This window comes from Papio anubis, chromosome 9 (assembly GCF_008728515.1).
Source record: "Papio anubis isolate 15944 chromosome 9, Panubis1.0, whole genome shotgun sequence".
In the NCBI taxonomy this organism is placed as follows: domain Eukaryota; kingdom Metazoa; phylum Chordata; class Mammalia; order Primates; family Cercopithecidae; genus Papio; species Papio anubis.
Genome location: NC_044984.1, coordinates 1,390,299 through 1,408,713, shown reverse-complemented (window position 1 = coordinate 1,408,713; position 18,415 = coordinate 1,390,299). Strand labels below are relative to the sequence as shown.

General features: G+C 41.9%; 1 protein-coding gene and 1 long non-coding RNA gene across 17 annotated transcripts in view; one reads left to right on the top strand and one right to left on the bottom strand.

Moving 5' to 3' along the window:
* ERC1 (ELKS/RAB6-interacting/CAST family member 1) overlaps nt 1-18,415 on the bottom strand; it is a 535,673-nt gene that overhangs the window by 116,055 nt on the left and 401,203 nt on the right. The window lies entirely within an intron of this gene.
* Nucleotides 6,162-16,583, top strand: LOC110740791. The gene is made up of 3 exons (XR_002515950.2): nt 6,162-6,238; nt 15,692-15,804; nt 16,498-16,583. It is a non-coding gene; the product is annotated as an uncharacterized LOC110740791 (long non-coding RNA).

The window sequence follows — 18,415 nt, the reverse complement described above, 5'->3', positions numbered from 1 at the left end:
AGGAAGAAACTGCATCAACTAACGAGCAAAATAACCAGTTAATATCATAATGGCAGGATCAAGTTTACACATAACAATATTAACCTTAAATGTAAATAGACTAAATGCTCCAATTAAAAGACACAGACTGGCAAACTGGATAAAGAGTCAAGACCCATCAGTCTGCTGTGTTCAGGAGACCCATCTCACATGCAGAGACATACATAGGCTCAAAATAAAGGGATGGAGGAAGATTTACCAAGCAAATGGAGAACAAAAAAAAGCAGGGGTTGCAATCCTAGTCTCTGATAAAACAGACTTTAAACCATCAAAGATCAAAAGAGACAAAGAAGGCCATTACATAATGGTAAAAGGATCAATTCAACAGGAAGAGCTAACTATCCTAAATATATATGCACCCAATACAGGAGCACCCACATTCATAAAGCAAGTCCTTAGAGACTTACAAAGAGACTCAGACTCCCATACAATAATAATGGGAGACTTCAACACCCCACTGTCAACATTAGACAGATCAACAAGACAGAAAGTTAACAAGGATATCCAGGAATTGAACTCATCTCTGCAGCAAGCAGACCTAATAGACATCTACAGAACTCTCCACCCCAAATCAACAGAATATACATTCTTCTCAGCACCACATCGCACTTATTCCAAAATTGACCACATAATTGGGAGTAAAGCACTCCTCAGCAAATGTACAAGAACAGAAATTGTAACAAACTGTCTCTCAGACCACAGTGCAATCAAACTAGAACTTAGGACTAAGAAACGCAATCAAAACCGCTCAACTACATGGAAACTGAACAACTTGCTCCTGAATGACTACTGGGTACATCACGAAATGAAGGCAGAAATAAAGATGTTCTTTGAAACCAATGAGAACAAAGATACAACATACCAGAATCTCTGGGACACATTTAAAGCAGTGTGTAGAGGGAAATTTATAGCACTAAATGCCCACAAGAGAAAGCAGGAAAGATCTAAAATTGACACTCTAACATCACAATTAAAAGAACTAGAGAAGCAAGAATAAACACATTCAAAAGCTAGCAGAAGGCAAGAAATAACTAAGATCAGAGCAGAACTGAAGGAGATAGAGACACAAAAAAACCTCTAAAAAATCAATGAATCCAGGAGTTGGTTTTTTGAAAAGATGAACAAAATTGACAGACCGCTAGCAAGACTAATAAAGAAGAAAAGAGAGAAGAAACAAATAGACGCAATAAAAAATGATAAAGGGGATATCACCACCGACCCCACAGAAATACAAACTACCATCAGAGAATACTATAAACACCTCTATGCAAATAAACTAGAAAATCTAGAAGAAATGGATGATTTCCTGGACACTTACACTCTTCCAAGACTAAACCAGGAAGAAGTTGAATCCCTGAATAGACCAATAGCAGGCTCTGAAATTGAGGCAATAATTAATAGCCTACCAACCAAAAAAAGTCCAGGACCAGATGGATTCACAGCTGAATTCTACCAGAGGTACAAGGAGGAGCTGGTACCATTCCTTCTGAAACTATTCCAATCAATAGACAAAGAGGGAATCCTCCCTAACTCATTTTATGAGGCCAACATCATCCTGATACCAAAGCCTGGCAGAGACACAACAAAAAAAGAGAATTTTAGACCAATATCCCTGATGAACATCGATGCAAAAATCCTCAATACAATACTGGCAAACCGGATTCAGCAGCACATCAAAAAGCTTATCCACTATGATCAAGTGGGCTTCATCCCTGGGATGCAAGGCTGGTTCAACATTCGCAAATCAATAAACATAATCCAGCATATAAACAGAACCAAAGTCAAGAACCATATGATTATCTCAATAGATGCAGAAAAGGCTTTTGACAAAATTCAACAGCCCTTCATGCTAAAAAACGCTCAATGAATTTGGTATTGATGGAACGTATCTCAAAATAATAAGAGCTATTTATGACAAACCCACAGCCAATAACATACTGAATGGGCAAAAACTGGAAAAATTCCCTTTGAAAACTGGCACAAGACAGGGATGCCCTCTCTCACCACTCCTATTCGACATAGTGTTGGAAGTTCTGGCTAGGGCAATCAGGCAAAAGAAAGAAATCAAGGGTATTCAGTTAGGAAAAGAAGAAGTCAAATTGTCCCTCTTTGCAGATGACATGATTGTATATTTAGAAAACCCCATTGTCTCAGCCCAAAATCTCCTTAAGCTGATAAGCAACTTCAGCAAAGTCTCAGGATACAAAATTAATGTGCAAAAATCACAAGCATTCGTATACACCAGTAACAGACAAACAGAGAGCCAAATCATGAATGAACTTCCATTCACAATTGCTTCAAAGAGAATAAAATACCTAGGAATCCAACTTACAAGGGATGTAAAGGACCTCTTCAAGGAGAACTACAAACCACTGCTCAGTGAAATAAAAGAGGACACAAACAAATGGAAGAACATACCATGCTCATGGAGAGGAAGAATCAATATCATGAAAATGGCCATACTGCCCAAGGTTATTTATAGATTCAATGCCATCCCCATCAAGCTACCAATGAGTTTCTTCACAGAATTGGAAAAAACTGCTTTAAAGTTCATATGGAACCAAAAAAGAGCCCGCATCTCCAAGACAATCCTAAGTCAAAAGAACAAAGCTGGAGGCATCACGCTACCTGACTTCAAACTATACTACAAGGCTACAGTAACCAAAACAGCATGGTACTGGTACCAAAACAGAGATATAGACCAATGGAACAGAACAGAGTCCTCAGAAATAATACCACACATCTACAGCCATCTGATCTTTGACAAACCTGAGAGAAACAAGAAATGGGGAAAGGATTCCCTATTTAATAAATGGTGCTGGGAAAATTGGCTAGCCATAAGTAGAAAGCTGAAACTGGATCCTTTCCTTACTCCTTATACGAAAATTAATTCAAGATGGATTAGAGACTTAAATGTTAGACCTAATACCATAAAAATCCTAGAGGAAAACCTAGGTAGTACCATTCAGGACATAGGCATGGGCAAAGACTTCATGTCTAAAACACCAAAAGCAACGGCAGCAAAAGCCAAAATTGACAAATGGGATCTCATTAAACTAAAGAGCTTCTGCACAGCAAAAGAAACTACCATCAGAGTGAACAGGCAACCTACAGAATGGGAGAAAATTTTTGCAATCTACTCATCTGACAAAGGGCTAATATCCAGAACCTACAAAGAACTCAAACAAATTTACAAGAAAAAAACAAACAACCCCATCAAAAAGTGGGCAAAGGAAATGAACAGACATTTCTCAAAAGAAGACATTCATACAGCCAACAGACACATGAAAAAATGCTCATCATCACTGGCCATCAGAGAAATGCAAATCAAAACCACAATGAGATACCATCTCACACCAGTTAGAATGGCGATCATTAAAAAGTCAGGAAACAACAGGTGCTGGAGAGGATGTGGAGAAATAGGAACACTTTTACACTGTTAGTGGGATTGTAAACTAGTTCAACCATTATGGAAAACAGTATGGCGATTCCTCAAGGATCTAGAACTAGATGTACCATATGACCCAGCCATCCCATTACTGGGTATATACCCAAAGGATTATAAATCATGCTGCTATAAAGACACATGCACACGTATGTTTATTGTGGCACTATTCACAATAGCAAAGATTTGGAATCAACCCAAATGTCCATCAGTGACAGACTGGATTAAGAAAATGTGGCACATATACACCATGGAATACTATGCAGCCATAAAAAAGGACGAGTTTGTGTCCTTTGTAGGGACATGGATGCAGCTGGAAACCATCATTCTTAGCAAACTATCACAAGAACAGAAAACCAAACACCGCATGTTCTCACTCATAGGTGGGAACTGAACAATGAGATCACTTGGGATTGCATTGGGAGTTATACCTGATGTAAATGACGAGTTGATGGGTGCCGACGAGTTGATGGGTGCAGCATAGCAACATGGCACAAGTATACACATGTAACAAACCTGCACGTTATGCACGTGTACCCTAGAACTTAAAGTATAATAATAATAAAAAATAAATTAAAAAAAAGAAAAGTATTTTAAATGATCTATCCCTTCATAGTTACTGAAATATTTCCACTTATAATTTTATAAATGCAAGTATTTGAAAAACTTTGATTTCTAGAAATACACAAGTATCAGGTATAGATTGATTCTGATAAGAAATGAATATCCATTAAGGACCACTTAAAATGAATTAGAAGCTGAATAAAGTAATGATACTAGACATCAAAACTTAACTGCTGCCACAGGTATGGTTTTCCAAAACATGTAAATACATGACTGGGGCTAAGGGATGAGGTAGTAATGAAAATTGTAACTTAAAAAAACTGGTTATCTGAATGTAAGCATTAAAATTCAACCTACTGATTACTTATATACCTAAGCCCAGAACCTACATTTTGTTTTCCTAAAGAGAAAAGGTAGCTTGCTTAAGTCTTCCTTCAAAAATAAATCCCCATGCTTGACATCTGATCACTCATGAGATCTGATCAAATTCCTCATCTCCTGCTATCAATATGTCATCTCTCTGGCTTGTCTTCAGCAACTCCTCTTGAGTATGTCTGGCAAGAATCTCCCAGCCATGACATGTCTTCTTAGTAATTTTCCATCACTGACCCCCACCCTGCTCCTTGGCTACATATCTCCATTGGTCCTCATGTATTCTCAGTTGAGCCCGATCTCTGTCCTCTAACACAAATCCTCATCTCAGTGGTCCCCTGAATAGCGTCTGCCTTACTGTCTTTAAGAAGTATCAGGAATATTTTTTTTTCCTCCATCACACTAAGTATAAAAGTACAACCAAAACTATACACACAGAGAGAAACATTAAAAAGGCAGAGAGAAGGCAGACCAGTCAGGAGTGCTGTGACCTGCAGCTCCCTGGACCTTCTTTTTGCCTTATATATCCAGGTGTGGAGCTGAAGAAGCTGACAACCTGGAAATACCAACAGGCACAGACAAAAAAAGCCTCAACAGAAGCCCACTCTCTCTAGCCAAAGAAGCCTCTAAAGGAAAGGGACAGCCTAGCAAGATAGAAACGTGTGGGACAATAATCACTCTACTCCAAAGACCACACAAAACACTGTGGTCCACTGTGACTTATGTCAGTAAAGACCAAACAGCAGGCCCCATGGTAACTAGGTTGTGAGGAGGTGCTTCAGCCTCTTCCTGCTCCACTGGAAGGTGTCAGGGAAAGCCGAGGGAGGCAGGGCTTTAATTTCCATCTGTCGGCAATGAAGTCTCCCCTCCACAGTGTCACTGGAGACTAGGTGAGGGTTCTAGAATTGCATCTCCATGAAGCAGTAACAGCCGTGTCTCCTAGTGGAGAGTCAGGACCTCCACTACTGCACAGCAGTAACTAGGCCCTACTTCCTTCACCCACACGGTGTTACTGGAGGCCCTCCTACCCCAACCAGGCAGGGATACATCAGTGAAGCCTAGTGGGGACATGAGTACCCATCTCCAGCTAGGAGTAACAAGGAGGCTCTACCCCTTGACTGTCAGCAGGGCCCAAGTGGGGAACCCGGACTTCTACCTCCACTGGGCAACACTGAGGCAGCACCCCAATCTTCCCCTGCTGGAGTGGTGTCAAAAGAAAACCAGCTAAAACAGAAGTCTTAAGTAAGACCCAGAGTCATACAGCATAACATCCAAAATGTCCAGGTTTCAACTGAGAATCACTCAACATCCCAAGAACCAGGAAGACCTCAAACTGAATGAATAAAAGACAATTATGATTAAAGGCACAGCAGGGAACTAAAACATTCATCTTGCCAACAGGGTCAGGTAACTGGGCAGCAGCTGATTAGCTACCATAGTTGGACTACTGCTGGGCACTAGAAGTCAGAAACAGCTCCTTAGAAGACATGCCAACATAGTTGCTCCCTCCCTCATCAAACTTGTCATTAAGGCTTCATTAATTTTCTCTCCATTCCTGGAGTGGGATGGTTGAATCAGAGTGGGACTGTGTGTGTCTGGAAGTGACCTCAACTCAATCAACTAGGAAACTTCTAGGGCAGGGCAACCTATTCCAGTCCCAGTTCTTGTAGTAATTTGACCATAGTGAATCCACAACGGGGTTCATTTAATACTCCAAAACTCATGGTTTGACCACAGTTTTATTTTGGTGGTGACGAAACTACTCCCACCTCCGGGAGATGAACTGACAATACCTCTGGGCATCCTAAGCATGTTCTGGTAAGTACTTTTGACTTTCCTTCTAGTTTTTTTTTTTTTTTTTTTTTTTTGAGACGGAGTCTTGCTCTGTCGCCCAGGCTGGAGTGCAGTGGCCGGATCTCAGCTCACTGCAAGCTGCAAGCTCCGCCTCCCGGGTTTACGCCATTCTCCTGCCTCAGCCTCCCGAGTAGCTAGGACTACAGGCGCCCGCCACCTCGCCCGGCTAGTTTTTTTTTTGTATTTTTTAGTAGAGATGGGGTTTCACCGGGTTAGCCAGAATGGTCTTGATCTCCTGACCTCGTGATCCGCCCGTCTCGGCCTCCCAAAGTGCTGGGATTACAGGCTTGAGCCACCGCGCCCGGCCTCCTTCTAGTTTTTAGGTTCAGAAAAATTCATTCTTTGCCCCATGTTTCACCTTCCCATTTAGATTAATAATAAATGTTAATTTTATTAACTCAGTAATACATCAATTTAGCAATTTTTACTTTTATCAATTTGAAAAATTAAACTATTATTTTAAAAATGTATTGATTTATTAATCAATATTAATGGACAGCTGGTATTTACTGCATCCTTGATTTTTAAAGAAATTTAATTTACGTCACTGTGGGTTACACTGTCCTAGAAACAGAGACACAGTGGCTAGTGATCAGTTCTAATTACATCAAAAGACAGGTTTATCACTAAACAGGCTGACTTATCCCTGTTTAGATGTTTGTTATAAGCTAATCACTAATCATAACATATCAGTGTTTACTACTATAATTAGAAGGAAATAATCTACCAAAGAAAACAAAATTTTAAATAAAATATCTACTGGTATTTTGAAGTATACTTTACCACCCAACTATACAAAGGTCATTTCCAGACACACACAGCCCCGCTCTGATTCAACCATCCCACCCCAGGAGTGGAGAGGAAATTAATGAAGCCTTAATGACAAGTTTAATTAGTTCATGAAATAAGTGTGTCACTTAAAATGGACAGATAAACCGACTCAAGAGTTTTTTGTTGTTGTTTCTTTAAAGGCACTACATATTTTTGCTTAGAGACTGAATGCAAAACAGATTTTTTAATGTAAGGTGCTTTAAAAGAAAATAGACAAAATACCCTGGAATCAATAGCATTTGGACAGAATTCCTTTCTTGAGGGAGTGCTTTTCAAGAATACTTTTATGTTAACTCTTTGGAGTATTCATGTAGCATTATCCTCATTTCCAGGAACAGAGCTTTATTAATTTATATATCAAAACAGCAAAATGGCTATGCGGTACATAAGACCACAATCACTTGTGATATATTGTGCCATAAATGCTTAAAGCATTTTCAACACATGTAAGACGTGGAAAAAAAAGGTCTTAAAAACCCTAGAACTGCATGAAAACTTCTAGCAACGCAAATCCAGTAGAGCCAGTTCTGAAATCCATTACCAACAGGCTTACAGAGGGCATATGCTAATTGAGCTATAATCTATAAGGACGACAATAATGGCCTGTATTAATATTTTAGTATGTGTCAGAAAACAGTAAAAAGTATGACTTGCCTATATTCTCTCTTAAGTAAGCTATTTCATTTTCATGGGTTTAACTAGTATTTCTGTTCTGATGACTCCAAAATTAACATCTCTAGCCAATGGCCTTCTTGACATATCTATTTGGGAATAAATCACCTCAAATTCAACTCTACTAAAAAGGAGCGTGTTATATTCTCTTCCATAAATGGTCTTTCTTCTTTATTACCCATTTTAACCAGGGAGACCACTTCCACTTACTCGGCCAAACCAGACATCTGACTGGTCTGTGGTCTGGGGATAGTGACCTTGGGGCCCAAGCATAGAAGAAACAGCACGGGAACTACCAATTAGTTGTTCCTTTGCCACGGTCACCAAGAAGGCCTCATACTGAAAGAGCTAAACTAGAAAATTTTAAGTGGAGTTGGATTACTGAATTGCTGTATGGAGGGCAACTTCCTCATAGAGGCAGCAAGATCTGCAGTGGACTTTGCATAACCAAGAAATAAGCGTTTACTGTGTTAAGGCACTAAAATTAGGTGGTGTTTGATACACAGAATGGCCTAGTGAATACATTACTCCATCTCAACTACCCTGTCTTCTTGTCCTCATCATTTCATATCTGCATAACTGGAATAGATTCTTAAACAGTCTCCCTTAAACAGTCTCCCTGTTTTTAATCTTACCATCTTCTTACTCCAGGCTCCCCTTAACTTCCTCCATTAGCTGCCAGAGTGATTGATCTATCTATAAAAGAAAACTCTGAAAACATCAGAGAGACTAAAAGCCTCTCTATGGCTTGGCATCACCTACAGGAGCAAGTCCAAACTACTCTCAGCATTGTCAATACAGGGATCTCCATGACCTGTCCCCTCCCAGCTCTGGAGTCTCACGTCACTGCCCAGTAGTGCAGACTTTGGTAAGAAGAAGCCTTCTATGGTTCCCTGATCTCAGGATGCTTCGTGCTTCAGCACCCCCGGCCACAGTGATCCCTCTGCCTAAGAGGCTCCTTTTCTAGCTCATTCATGAGTCTAACTCTTATTAGTCTTTTAGTATTCTCCTTTCTCCAAAAATATTGTTTGACCTCTTCTGCCCCAGGCTGTCTTAAGAATGTCTTCTTTGCATATATCAACAAATGCTAGTCATTAAGCAGAGATAATGTATTTATCTTTCTCCTTCAAATAAAGCGGAACCCTAATACGCTCAGGGGCAACAAGCTTGTCATACTCATACATGAAGGACTTGAGAAGGTGTGTTACCTACTCCACGCGTTAGTTTCCTGGAGCTGCCATAAGAAATGATCACAAACAACAGAAATACAACATAAATTTACTCTCTCACCGTTCGAGCGGCCACAAGTCCAAAAGAAATGATCACAAACAACATAAACACAACATAAATTTACTCTCTCACCGTTCGAGCGACCCCAAGTATAAAAAGTATGGTGTTGGCAGGGCCACATTCCCTGTGGAGACGCTAAGGGAGAATCCTTCCTTGCCTCTTTTGGCTTCGGTGACGGTGGACATTTCTTGGTTCATAGCCACCCAGCCTAATCTCTGCCTCTGCCTTTACATCACTTATCTTCTGTATCTGTCTTCTGTCTCTCACAAGGACTTGTCATTAGGGGTAGGGCCCCACCTGGATAATTAAGAATGATCTCTTCTTGAAATCCTTAATTTAATCCCGTCTGCAAAGACCCTTGACCCAAATACGGTTACCTTTACAGGTTATAGGAATTTGGATGTGGACATATGTTTTTTGGGGGCAATATGTTTGGGGAGGGCAAATGTTTTGGGGGGCATTCAATCTACTACAGCCTGCCTTCTAGTTCCACCAAATTAATATCTGTCCTATACACAAAATACGTTCACCCCATTCCAGTATCCCCAAAAATCTTAACCCAGTAGCGCATCAACTGTAAATCCAAAAGTCCATCTAAATAGCATCACTCAAAAGTCCTGTATCTCCTCATCTAATTAATCTGAATTGGGTATGAGGGAGACAAAGTATGATCCATCTTCTCCATCTGTCAATATGCGAAACAGAAAACAAGTTATCAGGTTCCAAAATACAATGGTGGGACCAGTATATAATAGACATTCTCATTCCCAAAGGGAAAAACTGGAAGAAAAAAAGGGGTCATCAGCCCCAAGCAAGTCTGAAATCCAGCAGAGAAAATTCCACTAGGTTTCAAGGTCTGAGAACAATCCTCTGGCTCAAGGCTACGCCCTCTGCCTGTGGTGGCTCCGTTGGCTTCTGCCTCTGGATCCCTGGTTGCTCTGTTGACATAAAATCTTTAAGTTTTGACTTTTTAAGACACAACTAACCAATACTGTCAGAATTCAGTAGAGTGGTTACTCTTGGAGGAACAGGCAGGGGATGGTACCTGAAAAGGGAGTGTAAGAACGACTTGCTGGGGTGTTGGCAATAATCTGCTTCCTGGATGTAGATGCTGGTTACATAAGTGTGTAAAATTTCACTGACATGTATACTTAGACTTGTGTACTTTTTAATGTATGTAATTATTATTTTTTGAGACAAAGTCATGCTCTGTTGCCCAGGCTGGAGTGCAGTGGTACAATCTTGGCTCACTGCAATCTCTGCCTCCTGGGTCCATGCGATCCTCCCGGAGTAGCTGGGATTACAGGTGTGCGCCACCACGGCCGGCTACTTTTTGTATTTTTAGTAGAGACAGGGTTTCATCATGTTGGCCAGGCTGGTCTCGAGCTCTTGACCTCAAGTGATCCACCTGCCTCAGCCTCCCAAAGTGCTGGGATTACAGGTATAAGCCACCGTGCCTGGCTGTATGCATTTCATTAAAATTTTTTTTGTGACTGGGCACGGTGGCTCAGGCCTGTAATCCCAACATTTTGGGAGGCCGAGGTGGGCGGATCACAAGGTCAGGAGTTAGAGATCAGCCTGGCCAATATGGTGAAACCTTGTCTCTACTAAAAATACAAAAATTAGCCGGGCATGGTGGCAGGCACCTGTAGTCCCAGCTACTCGGGAGGCTGAGGCAGGAGAATCGCTTGAATCTGGGAGGTGGAGGTTGCAGTGAGCCAAGCTCATGCCACTGCACTCCAGCCTGGGCGAAAGAGCAAGACTCTGTCTCCAAAAAAAAAAAAAAAAAGGCTGTATTGCAAGAAGCTTTAAGCAATGGAGGAAATGATCTTGATATCTGACAAGGAGAGTAATTTCTGTCAATCATGGCTCATGCTTTTTCTTTGCTATAGTTATATCATTATGGTAATAAAAACAAGGATATTTAAGTTATGGCTCATCTTACCAGACAACATAAAAGTGAGAGACCCACTTAGTCTCATCTCAGATTGTTAAAATATGTGTTAAGAGAAACAGTCATTTCGGTGCACAGCCGTAAGAACAGCCGCAAGTCAGCTGCTGGTAATTTCATCTACCGTTCAGGAGGACAATGCAGGCTCAGGGAACATTGCTGTGACTGCTGTTTTGATGTCTAAATACAAAGAGAGCTCTAGAAAGCCACTAGCTGAACCAGAACCAGCCTTAGATAGCGATTAGCTGAACTAGAACCAGCCTTAGAAACAGGGTTCCTTCAGTTCTTCCTGGCTATTGTTTCTCAGTAATAAGACAGATAGGAAGGTAACTGTGAGGAAACTTATCAGGGAAGAAAACCTGATTTATAAGAATCTTCCATGTAACAGAAGTTGAAATGAAGAACTGGTAAACACTGTGGACTAGGGTGGACCAGGGGAACGTGGTGCACCTGTGTCTCTTCACTGGCTTCGGGCCATGACTGGGAACCAACCAGGCTTCTCTAAGTGTTTTAGCATCTGGGTCTGGGGAGACAGTTTGGTAATTGTTTCAGGTGTGCAATTTGGGTGTGCTTGTAAAGTGCCTATGTAGATTTAAACATAGTAATAGCCACTCAATCTCTTTGTATATTTCTACTGAATCAGCTAGTTAAAAGTTAGGTAGGCCCAGACTGTACATGTTCCAAATTATTTTCTGAGAACCCATAATTTTAGATTTAACCATTAGTAGGTTGCAATTTTATGCAAGACCAGGAAAACCATCATTTCCAATTCAAAATGCTCCATTCAGGAACAAGGCTGGCCATACCATTAACTTTCAGCATTCTCTACCCTGAAAACCAACTACTACAAATACTGTTTTAGTATTAAAGCTCAACAATCTATTTCTTTAAATTCTTATATTTCATAAAACTTTTGAAATATAGGGGGAAAAATATTGAACTTCAGGTACGATAGATGTTCCTCCTTCAACAGTCACTATTTTCTATGAACTTTTCAACAGCTTTCCAATCACTCATCTCTATGAGCTCTTAAGAACGCAAATTGGCCGGGCGCGGTGGCTCACGCCTGTAATCCCAGCACTTTGGGAGGCTGAGATGGGCGATCACGAGGTTGGGAGATCGAGACCATCCTGGCTAACACGGTGAAACCCCGTCTCTACTAAAAAATACAAAAAAATTAGCCGGGCCTGGTGGCGGGCACCTGTAGTCCCAGCTACTTGGGAGGCTGAGGCAGGAGAATGGCGTGAACCCAGGAGGCGGAGCTTGCAGTGAGCCGAGATCAAGCCACTGCACTCCAGCCTGGGCAACAGAGCCAGACTCCGTCTCAAAAAAAAAAAAACAAAACAAAAAAAACCACGCAAATTAGTTGATTCTTAAAATTAAAAAAAAAGCTGGTGGCTAAAAGATATCTTAATAAATGCCGTGCAATACTTTGGAACCAGATTTGCATACATCTTGTCTATGTATATATGACAGTTAATAGTATTTTAATAACAAAATTATTTCCAATGGTAATTTAGAGTTATTAGCACATGGATTTTCGAACTTAGCTACTAAAAATCAGCTTGTCATTTTACCCTCTCCTCGGCTGTACGGCTGTTCATTAATCCAGTCAACTATTTACAAGGTAATTGTTAAAATTAGAAGACATCTTTTTAATACAAGATTTGGAAAACAGTTTGACCTGTCAGGATTCTGAATTAAGTTTTTAAAATTGGGGGCAGTCCTTTACAGTAACGTATATATTTTCACTGTAATTTATAATAAGGGTAGATTAAAGTACTATTTATTACAACTGAGTACGATGGGGTTATTAATAACATGGCCGAAGGCTATTGAAATCTCTTACCTAAAGCACGTACTGTAATGATGGTAACACATTTTGGTACAGTGATTAGGAACGTCAGCTCTGGAGAGAGATGATTTGTTCTGAATCCTGGCTCAGTCACTTACGAGCTACGTGACTTAGGGCAAGTTATTTAACCTCTTTCCCTCTCTGTAAAATGAGGATAACTCTACTTCTTAGGGCTGTAGTGATGACTAAATGAATTAATTCACAGAAAGAACTCAAAATAGGGCTCAGCTGCCTAGATGTTAAATATTATCTTCTTGAGATGACTAATGGCATGAATACTGTTTTCTAGAAAGTCATGTGATAGCACATTTGGTCATGTAAATTACAGCTTCTGAAAATGGCACTCAGTGACAGCTAATATTCTAGTTTAACACCACTCCTATTATCCTTCAAAGCAAATATCATTTAATTCCACATTCGCTTTTTGTTGTGTGTGTGACAGAGTCTTGTTCTGTCTCCCAGGCTGGAATGCAGTGGTGCGATCTTGCCTCACGGCAACCTCTGCCTCCCGGGTTCAAGTGATTCTCCTGCCTCAGCCTCCCAAGTAGCTGGGATTACAGGCGCCCACCACACCTGTCTAATTTACATCTGCTTTTAATGAGTATCTACATCAGTTCAAAAGAGACCAAAAGAGGCAGCAGGAACAGATTTTTGGCATATATTGGTCTGACTGATTCCCACCAAGAGAAGTTTAATGGAGGAGGGAGTGACCCTCAAACTAATCTTTCTGGTTTTACATATGCTTAATGAGATCCTCAGACCAACGTCAACGAGCACAGGGAAGGCAGCTATAAATCATACCGCCTGACGGACACAGAAGAAACGGAGAGGAGGGCACCAGCATACGGGCAGGAAACCTGGGTTGATTTATCTGCATTGAGACCATTCAAGAGGGATCAGGAAACTCAGAAGATTTATAAATTAATTCCCTGTGGCATCATAAAAGGGAGCAGTTTGACGATAGGAAAGGCAAGTTAGATTTGATGCTGGAAACGAAGGGAAGAGTCTTATCAAATTGTTGTGAGGGATTTTTTCCTACATCTGGAATTTATGACAAAAAAATGCAACAGATGATGAAAGGAGACTGGGCTGAATCCAGGTTTCTCCACATTCCCAGCTTCAGGACTTTTTACTTATCAATAGCTCCAATCAAGCAGAATTTATCAAAATATGATCTATTTCTTTGAAGGATTAAAAAAAAACCAGGATTTTTTCATCTTCAAAATGCAATACTTTTTAATAAAATAATACTTTCATAAAAAAGCAAATTTCTATAGACAGAGTTAAACAATCTTTACATATGTTTTCTTAGGCTTTTTGATTGCTTCTTTTTAAACTTTTAATGTCAGCACTTAGCAGATGATACAGCTACAGGTAAATAAGCTGATTTATCGAAATACAGAAAATAATGAATTTTAGACTTTAAAATCATTTGATCTATCCACCCAATATTATAGATGAGGAAGATAAAGCCCAAAGAGGCAAGTTAGGCAGCTTGTGGCCTTATTTGTGTTAAAACAAATAAAATTAAATCAGCCTTGTGGCCTGATTTATATAAAAATAAAAAATACATTAGCTGCTGACACTTAGACATAAAGAGATTTATATAAAAATCTGAATTCTCCAGGGAAAAATGGATGCCTGAATAACATGGGACTCACATCTAACACGGTCACAAGAGCTGGAATTAAACGTGCCTGCCTCTGTAGACAACACCATGTGGTCCCTAGTTTATCACAGTTCTCCTTCTCCTGTGGCCTGAAACCACTTCACTCACTCCTTTTATTTACGACACCTGACCATACAGCCCTAGCGTTAGGCGCTATTAAGTATCCCAATAGTACTTTGTAAAGTGTGAAGTGTTTGATATTCTTTGATGGTGTTACTACGTTCAAGATTAAATACTTAGTTATCAATAGAGTCGGATCTAGAGCTCAGGTCTCCTGACTCTCGGTGTAGTGTTATTTCTATTCTACCACACTATACATACAAACAGTACAGACAGGAATGGCTACAGAATGGGAATTCTTAGATTCGAACAAATAATCACACCAACAAGAATAACCTGGCTTAACATAAAGAATAAATACAATCAACAAGTCTGGTCCAAGTGAAAAGTTTCTTTCTCTTTCTCTCTGCTCCCTCCCTTTCTCCTTTCTTCTCATTTGTTCAACTTAAGCCCAAGGGAAAATGAATATGTGAACGACAGAATGGCGTTGCTAATGATAAGGAAAAATACTGACTTCAGGCTAGGAAATTCCAGCCTATGATGATGATTTGAAGAGAAGTTTAAAGTAGAGATTAAGCTGAGGAAGTGCAAGGCAATTCCAGAAGTGAGGACAGTGATGAAAAACGGTTTGCATCTAGCTCCTTTCAAAACAGCCTGGACACCATCAGCAGAACCATCTAGTTGATCTCAGTGTTTGTAATGGTTCAGAGGAAGAAGCATATACATTTGAGTACTTAATATACACAAACTTAGGGTTGAAAGGAGATAAAATAGTTTTTAAAAGATTAACATTTTTATCTTAACTAGTCAGTAGGGGCCATTGAGGCCAGTTGTGGTGGCTCACGTGTGTAATCTCAGCACTTTGGGAGGTCAAGGTGGGAGGATGGCTTGAGGCCAGGAGCCACGATTACACACTGCACTCCAGCCTGGGCAAGAGTGAGTCTCTGTCTCTATTAAAAATAAATAAGTACATAAAAAAAAAGGGCCATTGAATTATTAAATATAGACTGAACTGTAATCTTCTGTACTTTCTGAATTGTATTCTTCTGTCAAATTCTGAATATTCTAACCAAAGTTTTCATTTTCCAGGATAAAACAACAGTCACCCTCAAGGAGATAATACCATACAGGACAGCTGGGAGGCTGATACTCATGTACACAGCAGATACAATATGACGTAGGCACCATCAAGGACAAGCAAGGTGAAGGGGCCCTGGCAGTGCCTAACACAGATGTGTTTTGAGGAATCTCTTCTCAGTCATAAAACAGGCACCTGGCATTACAAATAACAGATTTATATATAAAACAAAGGAGTACATAAATGCTCTCAGAGGCTGGCCTCATTATCAAGAATTTAAACCAAGTGAGATGAACAGATGTTTACAACATTTTACTCCCACAATTTCTGCAGCACTTAAGCTGCTACAACACTTGCTATTTGATTTTCCCTTTATTCACTGACAACTCAGGAGCTCTCTGTGGTTTTATTCTACCACTGTTAGCTTCTTTTAGAATGTAAAACAGTTTTAATAGTATGATGAGTGGGCTTTTCCAGTTGTTACAGAATTGGTGACCAAGGCCCAAAGCAGGTGACAAAAAAGAGCTAAGCAACCAACGTGTATAAAGGCAGCTTAGCGGCCAGTGGCCGAAAAGGCACTATTGTCAGCAGTCCAATGTCTCAGCAGGTGCCCCTACATCCATCTAAGACTGGTGTGAGCTGGTGTTAAGGCTGGAAGAAGGACTTGTCACATGGAGAGTTATGTGCTCATTCACAAGAAGGCCCCCTTTGCCTTAGCTAAGAGACAGAGGGCTCAAAGAGAACCACTCCTAAAGACTGGGTGTGAGTACAAGTCAAGGAGACTGACATCTCATTCCTTCGTTTTGTATCTACTTAGGCATCAGACTTGTTGATCTGCCTGGTGCTTATCTGAGGAGGAGACAGATGGCAGATGGAAACAGAAGTATCGAGGCAGCCTGTTTCTCACCATTTGGCAGGGCAAGGATGCACGCGCTTTCTGTGGGTCAAGTGATGTTACAGAGAGCTGTCAGGTTTGTGTCTTTTGGCTGCTGCTCCACCCCAAAGGAAACAATGCTGGCCAGAGAAGCAGCATCAGAAGATGAAGAAGGCAGAAGACTGAAAGAGAATGGAACTTGTCCCTTTCCCCCTGCAGGCCTCTCAAGTGAGCTGACGAGGGGAAGAAAAGATGAAGTAAGTTCTGCTTTGTTGTCTGATCTGCTTTCTTACACTACAGAGTATGGTGGAATCACACAGTGTGTACTTTTCTGTGTCTCGGTGTGTCTTTGCGATTCGTCCACCCTGTTGTGTGTCTGTAGTTCGCTTCTATCCACTGCTGAGCGGCATTTCACTGCATGAACATACCACGTTTGTTTATTCCTGTTGTGTGTCTGTAGTTCACTTCTATCCACTGCTGAGCGGCATTTCACTGCATGAACACACCACGTTTGTGTATCACGCACTTGCTGTGGCAGTCAGCTCTCAGGATGGCTGCAAGGATCTCTGTCTCCAGGTGTTCGCATCATTGTGCTGCCCCCTCCCATAGGATATAAGGGCTGGTCTGTGCGATCAACAGAGTAAGGCGGAGGTGATGGTATGTCACTTCTGAGGTTAGGTTATGGAAGACACTGCAAATTCCGTTTGGGTTGTTCTCTTCCTTTCTTGGGTCACTTGTTCTGGAGAAGCTGGCCCTCGTGTCCTAAGTAACCCTACAGAGGAGTCTGTATGGTAGAGAGCCAAACCATCTCTGGAGAGAAAACAGAGACCCCGCTCCAGGGGAAGATGGAGGTGTTAAGGTTCCAGATGTCACTCCCTGGCCACGAGGACTGCGGGACCATCCTCACAGTTTACAACATTCCGCATGACATCCAGGGCCCCGAGCACCCCAACCCTGGAAAGCCGCTTACTGCCAGAGGGTTTCCCTGCCAGTGTTACCATCCAGACAACATCCAGGGCCACAAGGTCCTGGAGCTCCCGAAGGTGGCCTAGAAAAGGTGGCTCATCTTCACAGTGGGCACGTCCAGTACCATGGGTGATAGCGATACTGTGGTGTGGAATGAGATCTACCACGAGACAGAGATGGACTCTGCAACACGACAGGCCACGGCTACCCCAACCCCAACTACCTGCAGAATGTGCTGGTCGAGTTGGCCTCCCAGAGGGTGACCGAGGACGGCCCGAAGCAGCAGTGACCTCTTGCCCTGGCACGCTGCCTCTGGTGGCCACCCTGCTGTCCCATGGCTGGCTGGGTGGGCAGGCGGGAAAGCGCCCAGCCTAAGAGGCTGGAATGTTTGTTGGGGTGTGGGGTATGCCCCACCTGAAGCTAGGGCTCCACCTGCCTGCCCCTCCCTCCTCCTCCCCTCCAGACAGGGATCTGTGTGGGAACTGGGCAACCCTAGGGAGTTGTAGGGGCTTAAGATGCAGCTACCTCAGTGTGCGGGACACGTCTGTCCTCCGGGGGCTGCTTTGGGCCCGAGGTGCTCAGGGACTGGTGTGGGGCAAGTAGAGATGGCCCAGCCTGGGCGGGCGTGGCTTCTGGGTCAGCTTCTGTTACCTCAATTTTGTTTGTAATAAATGCTCTAGGCCGGGCGCGGTGGCTCAAGCCTGTAATCCCAGCACTTTGGGAGGCCGAGACGGGCGGATCACGAGGTCAGGAGATCGAGACCATCCTGGCTAACACAGTGAAACCCCGTCTCTACTAAAAATACAAAAACTTAGCCGGGCGAGGTGGCGGGCGCCTGTAGTCCCAGCTACTCAGGAGGCTGAGGCAGGAGAATGGCGTGAACCCGGGAGGTGGA